This window comes from Hordeum vulgare, chromosome 2H (assembly GCF_904849725.1).
Source record: "Hordeum vulgare subsp. vulgare chromosome 2H, MorexV3_pseudomolecules_assembly, whole genome shotgun sequence".
Lineage (NCBI taxonomy): Eukaryota > Viridiplantae > Streptophyta > Magnoliopsida > Poales > Poaceae > Hordeum > Hordeum vulgare.
In genome coordinates this window covers 72,645,880-72,661,170 of record NC_058519.1, presented here as the reverse complement: position 1 = coordinate 72,661,170, position 15,291 = coordinate 72,645,880, and the positions used below count along the sequence as shown (strand labels likewise).

General features: G+C 40.5%; 2 pseudogenes; one reads left to right on the top strand and one right to left on the bottom strand.

Moving 5' to 3' along the window:
- The window catches only part of LOC123425527, a 30,961-nt pseudogene extending 26,134 nt beyond the window's left edge, over positions 1-4,827 (bottom strand).
- A 3,738-nt stretch (positions 4,828-8,565) lies between these two features.
- On the top strand, positions 8,566-8,651 carry LOC123433669 (annotated as a pseudogene).
- The last annotated feature ends 6,640 nt before the right edge of the window (positions 8,652-15,291 follow it).

Sequence of the window (15,291 nt, the reverse complement as noted above, 5' to 3'; positions counted from 1 at the left end):
TATGTAGCACTAAACTAACTAAATTAACCTAATTAATATATATATATATATATGCAATAAAATGAGAAAAGGCAACAAAAAAGAAATTACGATGGGGGAGGGGGTGGCGCCGCGGTGGGGAAGGGGGTGGCGCCGCGGTGGGTTGGGGCGGCGTGGTGGTGGTGCTGGCGATGGGGATCGAAGGGCCGGCCGGAGTTGTGGGGGAGGGGGTCGTAGGGATGCGCGGGCTCGTCGGAGGGCGTCGGCGATGGCGTTGGAGTGTAGCTTGCTGGTGGAGACGGCGACAACGACGACGACGACGAGCACCCTGAAAGTGGCGACGGCGACGAGGACGACGACGACGAGAGCAGCCTGGAGGCGTTGGGGGCAGAGGAAGAAGGCGATGGATTCGTGAAAATCGTAACTCCCACTTTTATAGTAGGACCTTTAGTCCCGGGTTGGGGCTTGAACCGAGACTAAATACCCCCCTTTAGTCCCGGGTCTAGCCCCAACCCGGGACTAAAGGCCCTTACTCCCGGGTTGGGGCTAGACCCGGGACTAAAGGGGGGGGGTCTTTAGTCCCGGTTCTAGCCCCAACCCAGGACTAAAGACCTGGTCTGGCTCCGGCGCGGGGCAGGGCAAACTTTAGTCCCACCTCGCCAAGCGAGGGGCGCTCGTTGTTTTTTATAAGCACCGCCGCGGCAACTCATTTGAGCTTCTCTCTAAAGCAGGCCTATGGGCCTAACTCTCCTCTCTCTTCCTTGTTGAGTCTATTGGGACCGCGGGCTTGCATCCTCGCCCACCTTTCGTGTAGGGTTTTTAGTCGTATGCAGGTCGTGATGGCCTAATAGGCGATATTTTTTTACTTTAATAGTTTTTAGCCCGAGTTTATATTTTAATTCTTTGTTATTAAAGATTTTTTTCTCTCTTTTATTTTAGTTTTATATTAAATATTTTAATAAAAAAACTTTACGAAGATTCTTTGGAGTTGATATTTTTTGTTTCTTTTTAGTTAATGTTTTGCTTGATTCTTTTTAACAAATAAAATACTTTGATAATTTTAGTTCATTATTTTTAGTTAATGTTCTAGTTGATTCTTTTTAGTTGACATAATAAATTTTCAACAATTTCTGACTTCATTTGGTATTTTTCGTGCATTTACTTATTTTTTTGAGCTAATTGACCCTAAAACTGAAAAGCACTACAGTGAACTCCAAAAATATTGAAAGTTGGCATGGTATCATCATTTTACCCACATAGCATGTGCTAAAAAGTTGAGAGGGTTACGACAAAAAATAGATGCACTTCGTGTACAAAACGGACAATTTCTTTCGAAGTATCAGGGTTTCGAACGAGAACTCATCTCTGTTACAAAGGGATTTCATTTTTTGAAATTATTTGAACTCCATAATTTTATGTGTTCAAAATGCACCATTCAAAGGCACATCATCAATTTTCAACAATGTGTGACTTCATTTGGTATTTTTCGTGCAGTTACTTATTTTTTTGAGCTAATTGACCCTGAAATTGAATAACACTACAAACGAACTCTGAAAATGTTGAAAGTTGGCATGTTATCATCATTTCACCCACATAGCATGTGTTAAAAAGTTGTGGGGGTTAAGACAAAACTCGATGCACTTCGTGTACAAAACGAACAATCTCTTTCGAAGTATTATGGTTTCGAACGAGAACTCATCTATTACAAAGGGATTTCATTTTTTTTAACTTATTTGAACTCCATACTTTTTGTGTGTTCAAAATGCACCATTCAAAGGCACATCATAAATTATCAACAATTTCTGACTTCATTTGGTATTTTTCGTGCATTTACTTACTTTTTTGAGCTAATTGACCCTCAAATTGAAAAGCACTAGAAATGAACTCTCAAAATGTTGAAAGTTGGCATGGTACCATCATTTCACCCACATAGCATGTGCTAAAAAGTTGAGAGGGTTACGACAAAAACTGGATGCACTTCGTATACAAAATGGACAATCTCTTTCGAATTATCGGGGTTTCGAACGAGAATTCATCTTTACAAAGGGATTTCATTTTTTTGAACTTATTCGAACTCCATCCTTTTTGTGTGTTCAAAATGCACAATTCAAAGGCACATCATAAATATTCAACAATTTCTGACTTCATTTCGTATTTTTTGTGCAATTACTTTTTTTTTGAGCTAATTGTCCCGAAAATTGAAAAGCACTAGAAATGAACTCTGAAAATGTTGAACGTTCACATGGTATCATCATTTCACCCACATAGCATGTGCTAAAAAGTTGTGAGGGTTACGAAAAAACTAGATGCACTTTCTCTACAAAACGGACAATTTCTTTCGAAGTATCATGGTTTTGAATGAGAACTCATCTGTTACAAAGGGATTTCATTTTTTTGAACTTATTTGAACTCCATAATTTTTGTGTGATCAAAATGCACCATTCAAAGGCACATCATAAATTTTAAACAATTTCTTACTTCATTTGGTATTTTTCGTGCATTTACTTATTTTTTCGAGCTAATTGACCCTAAAATTGAAAAGCACTACAAATGAACTCTCAAAATGTTGAAAGTTGGCATGGTATCATTATTTCACCCACATAACATGTGCTAAAAAGTTGTGAGGGTTATGACAAAAACTGATGCACTTCGTGTACAAAACGGACAATCTTTTTTGAAGTATTAAGGTTTCGAACGAGAACTCATCTGTTACAAATGGATTTCATTTTTTGAACTTATTTGAACTCCATTCTTTTTGTGTGTTCAAAATGCACCGTTCAAAGGAACATCATAAATTTTGAACAATTTGTGAATTCATTTGGTATTTTTCGTGCATTTACTTATTTTATTGAGCTAATTGACCCTGAAATTGAAAAGCACTAGAAATGAACTCTGAAAATGTTGAAAGTTTGCATGGTATCATCATTTCACCCACATAACATGTGCGAAAAAGTCGAGAGGGTTATGACAAAAACCGGATGCACTTCATGTACAAAACAGACAATCTATTTCGAAGTATCAAGGTTTCGAACGAGAACTCAACTTTACATAGGGATTTCATTTTTTTGAACTTATTTGAACTGCATATTTATTGTGTGTTAAAAATGCACCATTCAAAGGCACATCATACATTTTCAAAAATTTCTGACTTCATTTGGTATTTTTCGTGCATTTACTTAATTTTTTGAGCTAATTGACCCTCATATTGAAAAGCACTACAAATGAACTCTGAAAATGTTGAAAGTTGGCATGGTATCATCATTTCACCCACATAGCATGTGCTAAAAAGTTGAGAGGGTTACGAAAAAAACTGGACGCACTTCATGTACAAAACGGACAATCTCTTTCGAATTTCAGGGTTTCGAATGAGAACTCATTTGTTACAAAGGTATTTCATTTTTTGAACTTCTTTGAACTCCATACGTTTTGTGTGTGCAAAATGCACCATTCAAAGGCACATCATAAATTTTCAACAATTTCTGACTTCATTTGGTATTTTTCGTGCATTTACTTATTTTCTGAGCTAATTGAACCTGAAATTGAAAAGCACTACAAATGAACTCTCAAAACGTTGAAAGTTGGCATGGTATCATCATTTCACCCACATAACATGTTCTATAATGTTGACGGGGTTACGACAAAAACTAGATGCAGTTCGTGTACAAAACAGACAATCTCTTTGAAAGTTTAATACATTAGTACACATCACATAAAGTTTAATACATTACGTAGATTTATATATTGATCCCTTGCCTATGATCACTTTGGTCGTAACCATGGAGCATCTTCATTATTTAACGGGATGCTTGGGTCAATTCTCAATATGAAGTTCGGAATTTCATCAAACTTATTATAATCTGCTCACATGTGTGTGTTGTCCTCGATCCCCACGATGTTTCTTTTCCCTGAAAAAACTATGTGACGCTTTGCCTCATCGTCCGTTGTATTCATTTGCTTTTTTTTTTCTTTTTTCGGTCTGGAGGACATGTCTTTCATGTAGAAAACCTGAGCCACATCATTGGCTAGGATGAATGGCTCGTCTCTGTAACCAAGATTCTTGAGATCAACTGTTTTCATTCCATACAACTGCTCTACGTTTACCCCTTCTCCATTCATGTTCACCCAACTACACCAAAAAAGGGACCTTAAAAGTAGGTCCATAGTCAAGTTCCCATATCTCCTTTATGTAACCATAGTATGTATCCTTTTTCCCATTCTCGTCTGTCACATCCTAGCGGACACCACTGTTTTGGTTGGTGCTCTTTTTATCTTGGGCGGTCGTGTAAAATGTATTCCCGTTTATGTCGTACCCTTGGAAATGTAATACAGTCGAAGAAGGTGACGCGGCCAACAACTAGAGTTGACACTACAAGAAATATGCTCATACATGACGTCATAAATCTATGACGATTTCCTCCGAGATTGTCGTAAGCTGTTTGAGGGGATCAAATCTACATATAAATTACGACGATGTGAGTCAAAAACATCGTAACCGCATAAGATGAGATCGTCATAACTTTTACGACGATTATAAAAATGTCGTAACATGTTCTAACTATGTTAAAAAAAAGGTAGAAAGATCGGAAATGCATACAAATTGGTCCTCATCCAGAAAATATGGTCTAACTCTAGTGAAAATTTATGTGGTGCCCTTTTGCAAAATATTTTTGATAAATGTTTCACAAAATTCCTCTATTTTTAGTACTTGAAAACTATTTTAAATCATTGATTTTTAGAACAATGAGAAATATTCCCACAGATCGATGATATGGCGTTCATCCATCCATCCAACCCACATCCATCCATCCATCTATCTACAGAAAAAAAAGCCACTCACTCCCCACCCATCGCACCCTTCCACCCGATCTAGTCCTCTCCCCTCCACCAAGCTCCCCCACCTCGATCTGAAGCCACCACACAAATCTTCTCCGAGATATGCCGCCACCGCACGCTCACCTCTCCTCCTCATCCCAGATCCGGAGCAGAAATAGGGGTCCAGAGACACAGAGAAGGTGATGCGCCGGCCTCTCCCTCCCTCACCCTCTCTCTGTCTCTGCGCTGCACGCGCTAGGGTTTGACGAAGCTGCTGGTGGAGCACGAAGCTACGCGTGCTAGGGCTCTCACTCCCGGCCCACCATTATGGTCGCGCCGGCCAAGATCTTGCAGTGGCAACTCTTCATCGACGGCGAGTGGTGCGCGCCCGCGCTCAGCCGCCGCCTCCCTGTCGTCAACCCGACCACCAAGGTCTCCATAGGACCGCCCCTCTCTCTTTCCCCGCTTTCTGTTCGCCCGTCTCATTGGCTGCCCTGCTCATCACTAGGTTTCCACAAGCGAGATCCCGGCGGGCACCTCGAACGACGTAGACGCCGCGGTGGCGGCCGTGCATGCCGCCCTCAAGAGAAACTGCGCCCACGAATGGTCCCCGCCCCCGACGTCGTCCGGGCCAAGTACCGTCACGCAATCGCCGCCAAGGTACTCCGCCGATTCCTTCGTAGGCAGTTTGTGTGTGTGCATTGATGGGAGCGGCAAGCTCCATTGGTGGCGGCGACATGGACCTGTCCTCGGCAGGGAACGCCAGGACCAGGTGGAGCAACTCCTCAAGGTACCGTACCAAGTCAACTCACATGACAGCCTACATGTGAATGATGTGCACAGATCATGAGTTTCATCAGATATACCCCTCCATCGTTTGTTGTTTCACGCCTTTTGATCTGCTTTTACACATATCTTTGTTAGTAGAGTACTACGTAGTACATGTAGATAAGAACGTTTAGTAGTGTGTTTGGTTTAGGTTTTCCCGTGCTTAATTGCTCGCTTAATCCCAAAGAACACCACCAAACAAACTTTTGTTTGGAATATGGATTGACACCTGAAAAAGGTTCTGAATATTTAGCCAAGGCTAACATATGTACCAGTAGATCATCTGCTGATGGCAAAAGCTTAAAAGAATGTTTTGGGGGTACACACACACCTGGATGGGAAGGTACACGCAGGGCTGCCCTCCCTACTAGTACATCTATAGGCGGCCAATGTTGTGTCACAGAAACGACCAAAAGATCACAACCCCCAAGACCTCCATTGACCTGAGCACACAACATCTTCTACTATGTGCATGTTTGGTCTATGTGGAACTAAGATATGAAAATATTACTACATTTATTCATAATTTTATACATGTATTTATATATAAATATATAAAGATGTTGCGTCAGCTTTTGTGTGGGTAGGTTCTTGGATTTTGTCCAAAACAAATGGGAGCCATTGCCAGCAACAGTCACATTTCAAGTGTATTGTGTGTATGTGTATAAAAACACGCATCATGCTAGTTCATGATCCGAAATTTATAGTTAGGAAGGTGTGGAAGATAGTGACAAAAGATAACAATTAATATTAAGTAAACTGGTGTGCAGTGAACCATTATATTAACTTCGAAATACAACAATGTAATTATTCATCTTGATTGAACGACCTTCCACCAAAGTCAAAAAGCACAATGAAATAGTCGGCTGCAGAAATTTTGATCAAAACAGTCCGACTGAAATCAGCAAAATGAAAAATGGCACAAATCAATATATAGAACTGCAATTTTGACGAAGACTATTTTCTAAAACATCGCAGCATGTCTCATCCCTTGTGCGTGCTACTTTGCTTGTCCTCACCCTCTTGACCCTCCCCTTGCTCATTCACCATCCATTTTATTCGGAACGTAGATGTGGGGCAAAGCACCTAAGCTCCAAGTGAGCTCCTGCTCCACCCTCCAGGTGCCTTCATGTACTGTTTTTATTTTTAGTCTCAACGTTTGGCATAGATTTATAATACAAAAAATGTCAAACTACTTTTCTTCAAAGTCTTGGTTCATCAATCACATTTATGGATCGAAATTCATTCAACAGGTTTGCCGCAGCGAGTGCCCAGGGATTACCTTGCGTCCACGTGGGCATTACCAGCGAGCGCCCAGGGATTCCCTCTTGAAGAGGGTAATGGTGTGCCGCAGTAGTACACTCTGTGTATGTACCCTAGAAAGTGATTCAAAAAATAGCAATTAAGAACCGTATGGAGGAAATATGTGTCTTGTTTAGTCTTCTATAAGACCTGCTTTCCATATGGATGATAGCCTTTTTATACTAGATGAGTAAATGTAATTAAATCTGCTTTTGATCTAAAATTTGTAAAACCTGGTACTTTTTTCACATGTAAGTCAGTTTTTGATACATTTGGTATCCTTTTACTTCAGATGATTGAGCGGAAATCTGATCTGGCTAGGCTAGAGGCACTTGATTGCAGGAAGCCTCTTGATGAGCTAGTAGCAAAATTGCAATGTTGAGAGTGTAAATTAAAAAATACAATAAAAAATAAAATCTAGATGAGGGTGGCTTCTTGCATGGTTTTATTCTTTCTGCTGGAAAGGGACAATTCTGGTAGGTGAAATGTGCCACATGGTGGATCGGGATCCCTTCCTAGTAAAGGAAGAAGGTGTGGGGCAAAACTGTATATGCTTGCGCTTGACCAAACATCTAACAACCAAGACTCTTAAAACAATTAAGAGAACAAGCATAAAAGGATGGAAGTTTGTTGGGCTAGATTGCTACAACTAGTCGTTGCTCCATTTTCTATGAATGCATTTGTCATGTACAGTTTAAATTCATTACATATAGAATGTAGTATTACTCTTTCTCCAGAGAAGTACCACTGATGTGTATGTATGTTTCTCTGGACAACAGGTGTCAGGAGTTGCTACGACGAGGGGAAGCTTACAGCTAAAACCTTGACCATAGACTACCACCGTGGTGCCAACCTTGAGGTATTTTGTCATTTGTGTTATACTAATATATTGTTGCAAGCACTGAAATTTCCATTCCATCTGTATAAAAATAGGTATGTATGTGTAGTGATTGGTGTATTTTGTTGTGTTCACTATTCAGGTTAGGATTGCTCAGATCTTTAACACCTATGGCCCGTGCATGTGCATTGACGATGGCCACGTTGTCAGCAACTTTGTTGCTTAGGTAAACACATAGCGCTGTTGCTCTGCTAGTTTAAAAACCGCAAGTTTCTTTTCATTTCGGAACTAACACCCGAATGCTCTATGTTAATATAATGGCATGCGCTAAGGAAGGAGCCTTTGACGGTTTACGGCGATGGCAAGCACACGAGGAGTTTCCAATACATTTCTGATTTGGTAGGTCATCTCTAACCATGAGTGAACAATAATTATGGCTATGCTATCTGGTATGCGCTTTCTAAAATAGCACTCTTGCAGGTTGAGGGGTTGATGAGGCTGATGGAAGGTGATCACATTGGGCCATTCAACTTGGGCAACCCCGGTGAGTTCACCATGCTGCAATTGGCCAAGGTTGTCTAGGACACCAGCGACCATGATGGTGAGTTCAATAACACTATTATAATGATGGAGTGCTGAGCAGAGGTTGTGAAACATTTAGACCACTGAGAACTTTTTTGGTCTTTGATGTATATAAAATTGAGTTTTTTAAAACTGATGCTAGGCATGCCATCACTGTATATATATTGTTGTAGATATGCTTGAGGTGGTTCTATTATTGTGGTACACAATGGAGTTTGTCAGCTAAGCATATAATGTTACAAGTAGATGCTACTGAGATGTCACCCATTGTTGAAGTATCTTAAACAGAGCTTTTTAAAACTGATGCTTGGTTTAGCTAGTGCTGGTAGCTTAGAGTGAGTATTGCTTATCTGCTTGTCAATCAAAATACACAACACACAAAATTTAGCAGTGAGTATTGCTTATTGCTTATCTATTTGTCTTCTTAAAAAGAATGGCATGTTGATTGAAGCCAAACATTGATGGGAATGCCTTAGCTTTTTTCTTTTTCTGCTGGAAACCTTGTTTTTGCTTCAGATTTCTTGACTGGTCAGCCTGCCATCTTACCTTATTAACTATAGTAACATGTTTTACTCTTACTTTAATTGAAGTATTCTGCAGTATGCAAATCAAATTCTTTAAAAGGTGCATTATTGGCAACATGGAGACAAACCTTGAACTTAAAACGGTTAAAATTGGTTACTTGGACGGTAGACTGAGCCACCAGCCCACCACATGTCTACATCTATACAAGTTTAATTTGTTTTCTTTTACTGTCAGTGTGAACCGCATCATTGGTGGTTGGGTACTGGACTCCGGTGGCATGTCCTTCCATGTGATTTTTAAAGGCGATGGATGCTAATCTAGTTGCATCAGTATACTCCAGTACACTCAATTTAATTGTCAGCTTGCGAGACGAGACGTAGTAGTTGAATTTAGCCATATAGTAGTAGTAATAAAAAATACTATATGTTTTGGTGTGCCCAAACTGTTGTACATTATGTTTTCACTAAGGAGCTCAAGTTCTTAACACAAACTTGCTAAGTTTTGAAAACTAACTTTAATTTATGTTCATGTAGGAAATGGACTGATTCCTTTGAAATTCCTATGTTGGAAACAGTCCCTTACTCCACTCAGGTAACTGTATAATCTGGCCCGCTTCTAGGTTTCCAGCACTTGAATCATTCGTTAGGAGAGTTTGAAGCTGTTGGTATATTCTCAACCATTGAACGCTTTTAGTCATCCTCTTCGCTCGAGTAACAATGCTCAGAACAACTCTTTTCTACTCTCCAAGATAATAAATCATGTTCTTTTATGTTTCCAAAAATACTTGTACTCCATGTTTCTAGAAAATAGTAGCATCACACATGTCAAAAAGTACTGGAATAAATTAGAAGTAAAAATACTACAATAAATTAGAAGTGGAGCATTGCTTGATTTATATACTTGATGACCAGAACTCGTTCAAGAGCTCTTTAGTCCTTCCAAAACAAGGTCTTGATATCCCCCTTACAGAAAAATGTTCATATATGTTCCTGCATGATGCGTGTATGCATGTTGGATGGTCACGTTCTAGTGTACTAGCTAGCTAGGAAGCATTGTTTGGTTAGTGCTCTCCTCCTTGGTTGGCTAAACATATTCGTTTGTTTGATTTGGCTTCAGAGTTACATATTTGGATTTGAACTTGGCCTATGTTTATGCCCACTTTCTGTTAATTATCTTGAATGGTGTGGTACAGTGTCTATGCGTGCAGAACTTCCTCTCACAAAAAAAATAAGTGCATATGTCTGGCACTTTTGTTCGCATTTCTTTTAACATCATCTTCAGGATGAATACAAATCTTTTTATTTCTAATATTTTTTATATTTATTTCCATTTGATTGATTCATGTGCAGTGTAATGTTCTTCTAAGATGGCAAGTTGTCGCATGTCGAGCATGTCTCATAAGAGAGTGGAAAAGTTGTTAGGGTTATGACAAAAACTGGATGCACTTCGTGTACAAAACGAACAATCTTTTTCGAAGTATTAAGGTTTCGAACGAGAACTCATCTGTTACAAAGGGATTTCATTTTCTTTGAACTTATTTGAACTCCATACTTTTTGTGTGTTAAAAATGCACCATTCAAAGGCATATCATACATTTTCAACAATTTCTGACTTCATTTGGTATTTTTCGTGCATTTACTTAATTTTTTGAGCTAATTGACCCTGATATTGAAAAGCACTACAAATGAACTCTGAAAATGTTGAAAGTTGGCATGGTGTCATCATTTCACCCACATAGCATGTGCTAAAAAGTTGAGAGGGTTACGACAAAAGCTGGACGTACTTCGTGTACAAAACGGACAATCTCATTCGAATTTCAGGGTTTCGAATGAGAACTCATTTGTTACAAAGGTATTTCATTTTTTGAACTTCTTTGAACTCCATCGTTTTGTGTGTTGAAAATGCACCATTCAAAGGCAAATCATAAATTTTCAACAATTTCTGACTTCATTTGATATTTTTCGTGCATTTACTTATTTTTTGAGCTAATTGACCCTGAAATTGAAAAGCACTACAAATGAACTCTCAAAATGTTGAAAGTTGGCATGGTATCATCATTTCACCCACATAACATGTTCTATAAAGTTGAGAGGGTTACGACAAAAACTAGATGCAGTTCGTGTACAAAACAGACAATCTCTTTCAAAGTTTAATACATTAGTACACATCACATAAAGTTTAATACATTACATAGATTTATATTTCGATCCCTTGCCTATGATCGCTTTGGCCGTAACCATGGAGCATTTTCATTATTTAACAGGATGCTTGGGTCAATTCTCACTATGAAGTTCGGAATTTCATCAAACTTATTATAATCTGCGCACATGTGTGTCTTGGCCTCGATCCCCACGATGTTTCTTTTCCCTGAAAGAACTATGTGACGCTTTGCCTCATCGTCCGATGTATTCATTTGGTTTTTTGTTCTTTTTTCGGTCTGGAGGACATGTCTTTCATGTAGAAAACCTGAGCCACATCATTGGCTAGGATGAATGGCTCGTGTCTGTAACCAAGATTCTTGAGATCAACTGTTTTCATTCCATACAACTGGTCTACGTTTACCCCTTCTCCATTCATGTTCACCCAACTACACCAAAAAAGGGACCTTGAAAGTAGGTCCATAGTCAAGTTCCCATATCTCCTTTATGTAACCATAGTATGTATCCTTTTTCCCATTCTCGTGTGTCGCATCATAGCGGACGCCACTGTTTTGGTTGGTGCTCTTTTTATCTAGGGCGGCCGTGTAAAATGTATTCCCGTTTATGTCGTACCCTTGGAAATGTAATACAGTCGAAGAAGGTGACGCGGCCAACAACTAGAGTTGACACTACAAGAAATATGCTCATACATGACGTCATAAATCTATGACGATTTCCTCCGAGATTATCGTAAGCTGTTTGAGGGGATCAAATCTACATATAAATTACGACGATGTGAGTCAAAAACATCGTAACCGCATAAGATGAGATCGTCATAACTTTTACGACGATTATAAAAATGTCGTAACATGTTCTAACTATGTTAAAAAAGGTAGAAATATCGGAAATGCATACAAATTGGTCCTCATCCAGAAAATATGGTCTAACTCTAGTGAAAATTTATGTGGTGCCCTTTTGCAAAATATTTTTGATAAATGCTTCACAGAATTCCTCTATTTTTAGTACTTGAAAACTATTTTAAATCATTGATTTTTCGAACCAATGAGAAATCTTCCCACAGATCGATGACATGGCGTTCATCCATCCATCCAACCTACATCCATCCATCCATCTATCTACAGAAAAAAAGTCACTCACTCCCCACCCATCGCACCCTTCCACCCGATCTAGTCCTCTCCCCTCCACCAAGCTCCCCCACCTCCGATCTGAAGCCACCACACAAATCTTCTCCCAGATATGCCGCCGCCGCACGCTCTCCTCTCCTCCTCATACCAGATCCGGAGCAGAAATAGGGGTCTGGAGACAGAGAGAGGGTGATGCGCCGGCCTCTCCCTCCCTCACCCTCTCTCTATCTCTGCGCTGCACGCGCTAGGGTTTGACGAAGCTGCTGGTGGAGCACGAAGCTGAGCGCGCTAGGGCTCTCACTCCTGGCCCACCTTGATGGTCGCGCCGGCCAAGATCCCGCAATGGCAAATCTTCATCGATGGCGAGTGGCGCGCGCCCGCGCTCGGCCGCCGCCTCCCCGTCGTCAACCCGACCACCAAGGTCTCCATAGGTCCGCCCCTCTCTCTTTCCCCGCTTTCTGTTCGCCCGTCTCATTGGCTGCCCTGCTCATCACTAGGTTTCCACAAGAGAGATCTCGGCAGGCACCTCGAACGACGTGGACGCCGCGGTTGCGGCCGTGCGCGCCGCCCTCAAGAGGAACTGCGGCCGCGAATGGTCCCGCGCCCCCGACGTCGTCGGGGCCAAGTACCTTCGCGCAATCGCCGCCAAGGTACTCTGCTGCTTCCTTCGTAGGCGGTCTGTGTGTGTGCGTTGATGAGAGCGGCAAGCTCCGTTGGTGGCGGCGACATGGACCTGTCCTCGGCAGGGAACGGCAGGACCAGGTGGAGAAACTCCTCAAGGTACCGTACCAAGTCAACTCACATGACAGCCTACATGTGAATGATGTGCACAGATCATCAGTTTCATCAGATATACCCCTCCATCGTTTGTTTTTTCACGCCTTTTGATCTGCTTTTACACATATCTGCATTAGTAGAGTACTACGTAGTACATGCAGATAAGAACGTTTAGTAGTGTGTTTGGTTTAGGTCTTTCCGTGCTTAATTGCTCGCTTAATCCCAAAGAACACCACCAAACAAACTTTTGTTTGGAATATCGATTGACACCTGAAAAAGGTTCTGAATATTTAGCCAAGGCTAACATATGTACCAGTAGATCATCTGCTGATGGCAAAAGCTTAAAAGAATGTTTTGGGGGTACACACACACCTGGATGGGAAGGTACACGCAGGGCTTCCCTCCCTACTAGTACATCTATAGGCGGCCAATGTTGTATCACGGAAACGACCAAAAGATCACAACCCCCAAGACCTCCATTGACCTGAGCACACAACATCTTCTACTATGTACATGTTTGGTCTATGTGGAACTAAGATATGAAAATATTACTACATTTATTCATAATTTTATACATGTATTTATATATAAATATATAAAGATGTTGCGTCAGCTTTTGTGTGGGTAGGTTCTTGGATTTTGTCCAAAACAAATGGGAGCCATTGTCAGCAACACTCACATTTCAAGTGTATTGTGTGTATGTATATAAAAACATGCATCATGCTAGTTCATGATCCGAAATTTATAGGTAGGAAGGTGTGGAAGATAGTGACAAAAGATAACAATTAATATTAAGTAAACTGGTGTGCAGTGAACCATTATATTAACTTCGAAATACAACAATGTAATTATTCATCTTGATTGAACGACCTTCCACCTAAGTGAAAAAGCATAGTGAAATAGTCGGCTGCAAAATTTTTGATCAAAACTGTCCCACTGAAATCAGCAAAATGAAAAATGGCACAAATCAATATATAGAAGTGCAATTTTGACGAAGACTGTTTTCTAAAACATCGCAGCATGTCTCATCCCTTGTGCGTGCTACTTTGCTTGTCCTCACCCTCTCGACCCTCCCCTTGCTCATTCACCATCCATTTTATTCGGAACGTAGATGGGGGGCAAAGCACCTAAGCTCCAAGTGAGCTCCTGCTCCACCCTCCAGGTGCCTTCTTGTACTGTTTTTATTTTTAGTCTCAACGTTTGGCATAGATTTATAATACAAAAAATGTCAAACTACTTTTCTTCATAGTCTTGGTTCATCAATCACATTTATGGATCCAAATTCCTTCAACAGGTTTGCCGCAGCGAGTGCCCAGGGATTACCTTGCGTCGACGTGGGCATTACCAGCGGGCACCCAGGGATTCCCTCTTGAAGAGGGTAATGGTGTGCCGCAGTAGTACACTCTGTGTATGTACCCCAAAAAGTGATTCAAAAAATAGCAATTAAGAACCGTATGGAGGAAATATGTGTCGTGTTTAGTCTTCTATAAGACCTGCTTTCCATATGGATGATAGCCTTTTTATACTAGATGAGTAAATGTAATTAAATCTGCTTTTGATCTTAAATTTGTAAAACCTGGTACTTTTTTCACATGTAAGTCAGTTTTTGATGATTGAGCGGAAATCTGATCTGGCTAGGCTAGAGGCACTTGATTGCGGGAAGCCTCTTGATGAGCTAGTAGCAAAATTGCAATGTTGAGAGTGTAAATTAAAAAATACAATAAAAAAATAAAATCTAGATGGGGTGGCCTCTTGCATGGTAAGATTCTTTTTGCTGGAAAGGGACAATTCTGGTAGGTGAAATTGTTGGAAGTATGCCCTAGAGGCAATAATAAATATAGTTATTATTACAATTCCTATATCAAGATAATCGTTTATTATCCATGCTATAATTGTATTGAATGAAGACTTATATACATGTGTGGATACATAGACAAAACCCTATCCCTAGCAAGCCTCTAGTTGGCTAGCCAGTTGATCAACGATAGTCAGTGTCTTCTGATTATGAACAAGGTGTTGTTGCTCGATAACTGGATCACGTCATTAGGAGAATCACGTGATGGACTAGACCCAAACTAATAGACGTAGCATGTTGATCGTGTCATTTTATTGCTACTGTTTTCTGCGTGTCAAGTATTTGTTCCTATGACCATGAGATCATATAACTCACTAACACCGGAGGAATACTTTGTGTGTATCAAACGTCGCAACGTAACTGGGTGACTATAAAGATGCTCTACAGGTATCTCCAAAGGTGTTCGTTGAGTTAGTATGGATCGAGACTGGGATTTGTCACTCCGTGTGACGGAGAGGTATCTCGGGGCCCACTCGGTTATACAACATCACACACAAGCCTTGCAAGCAA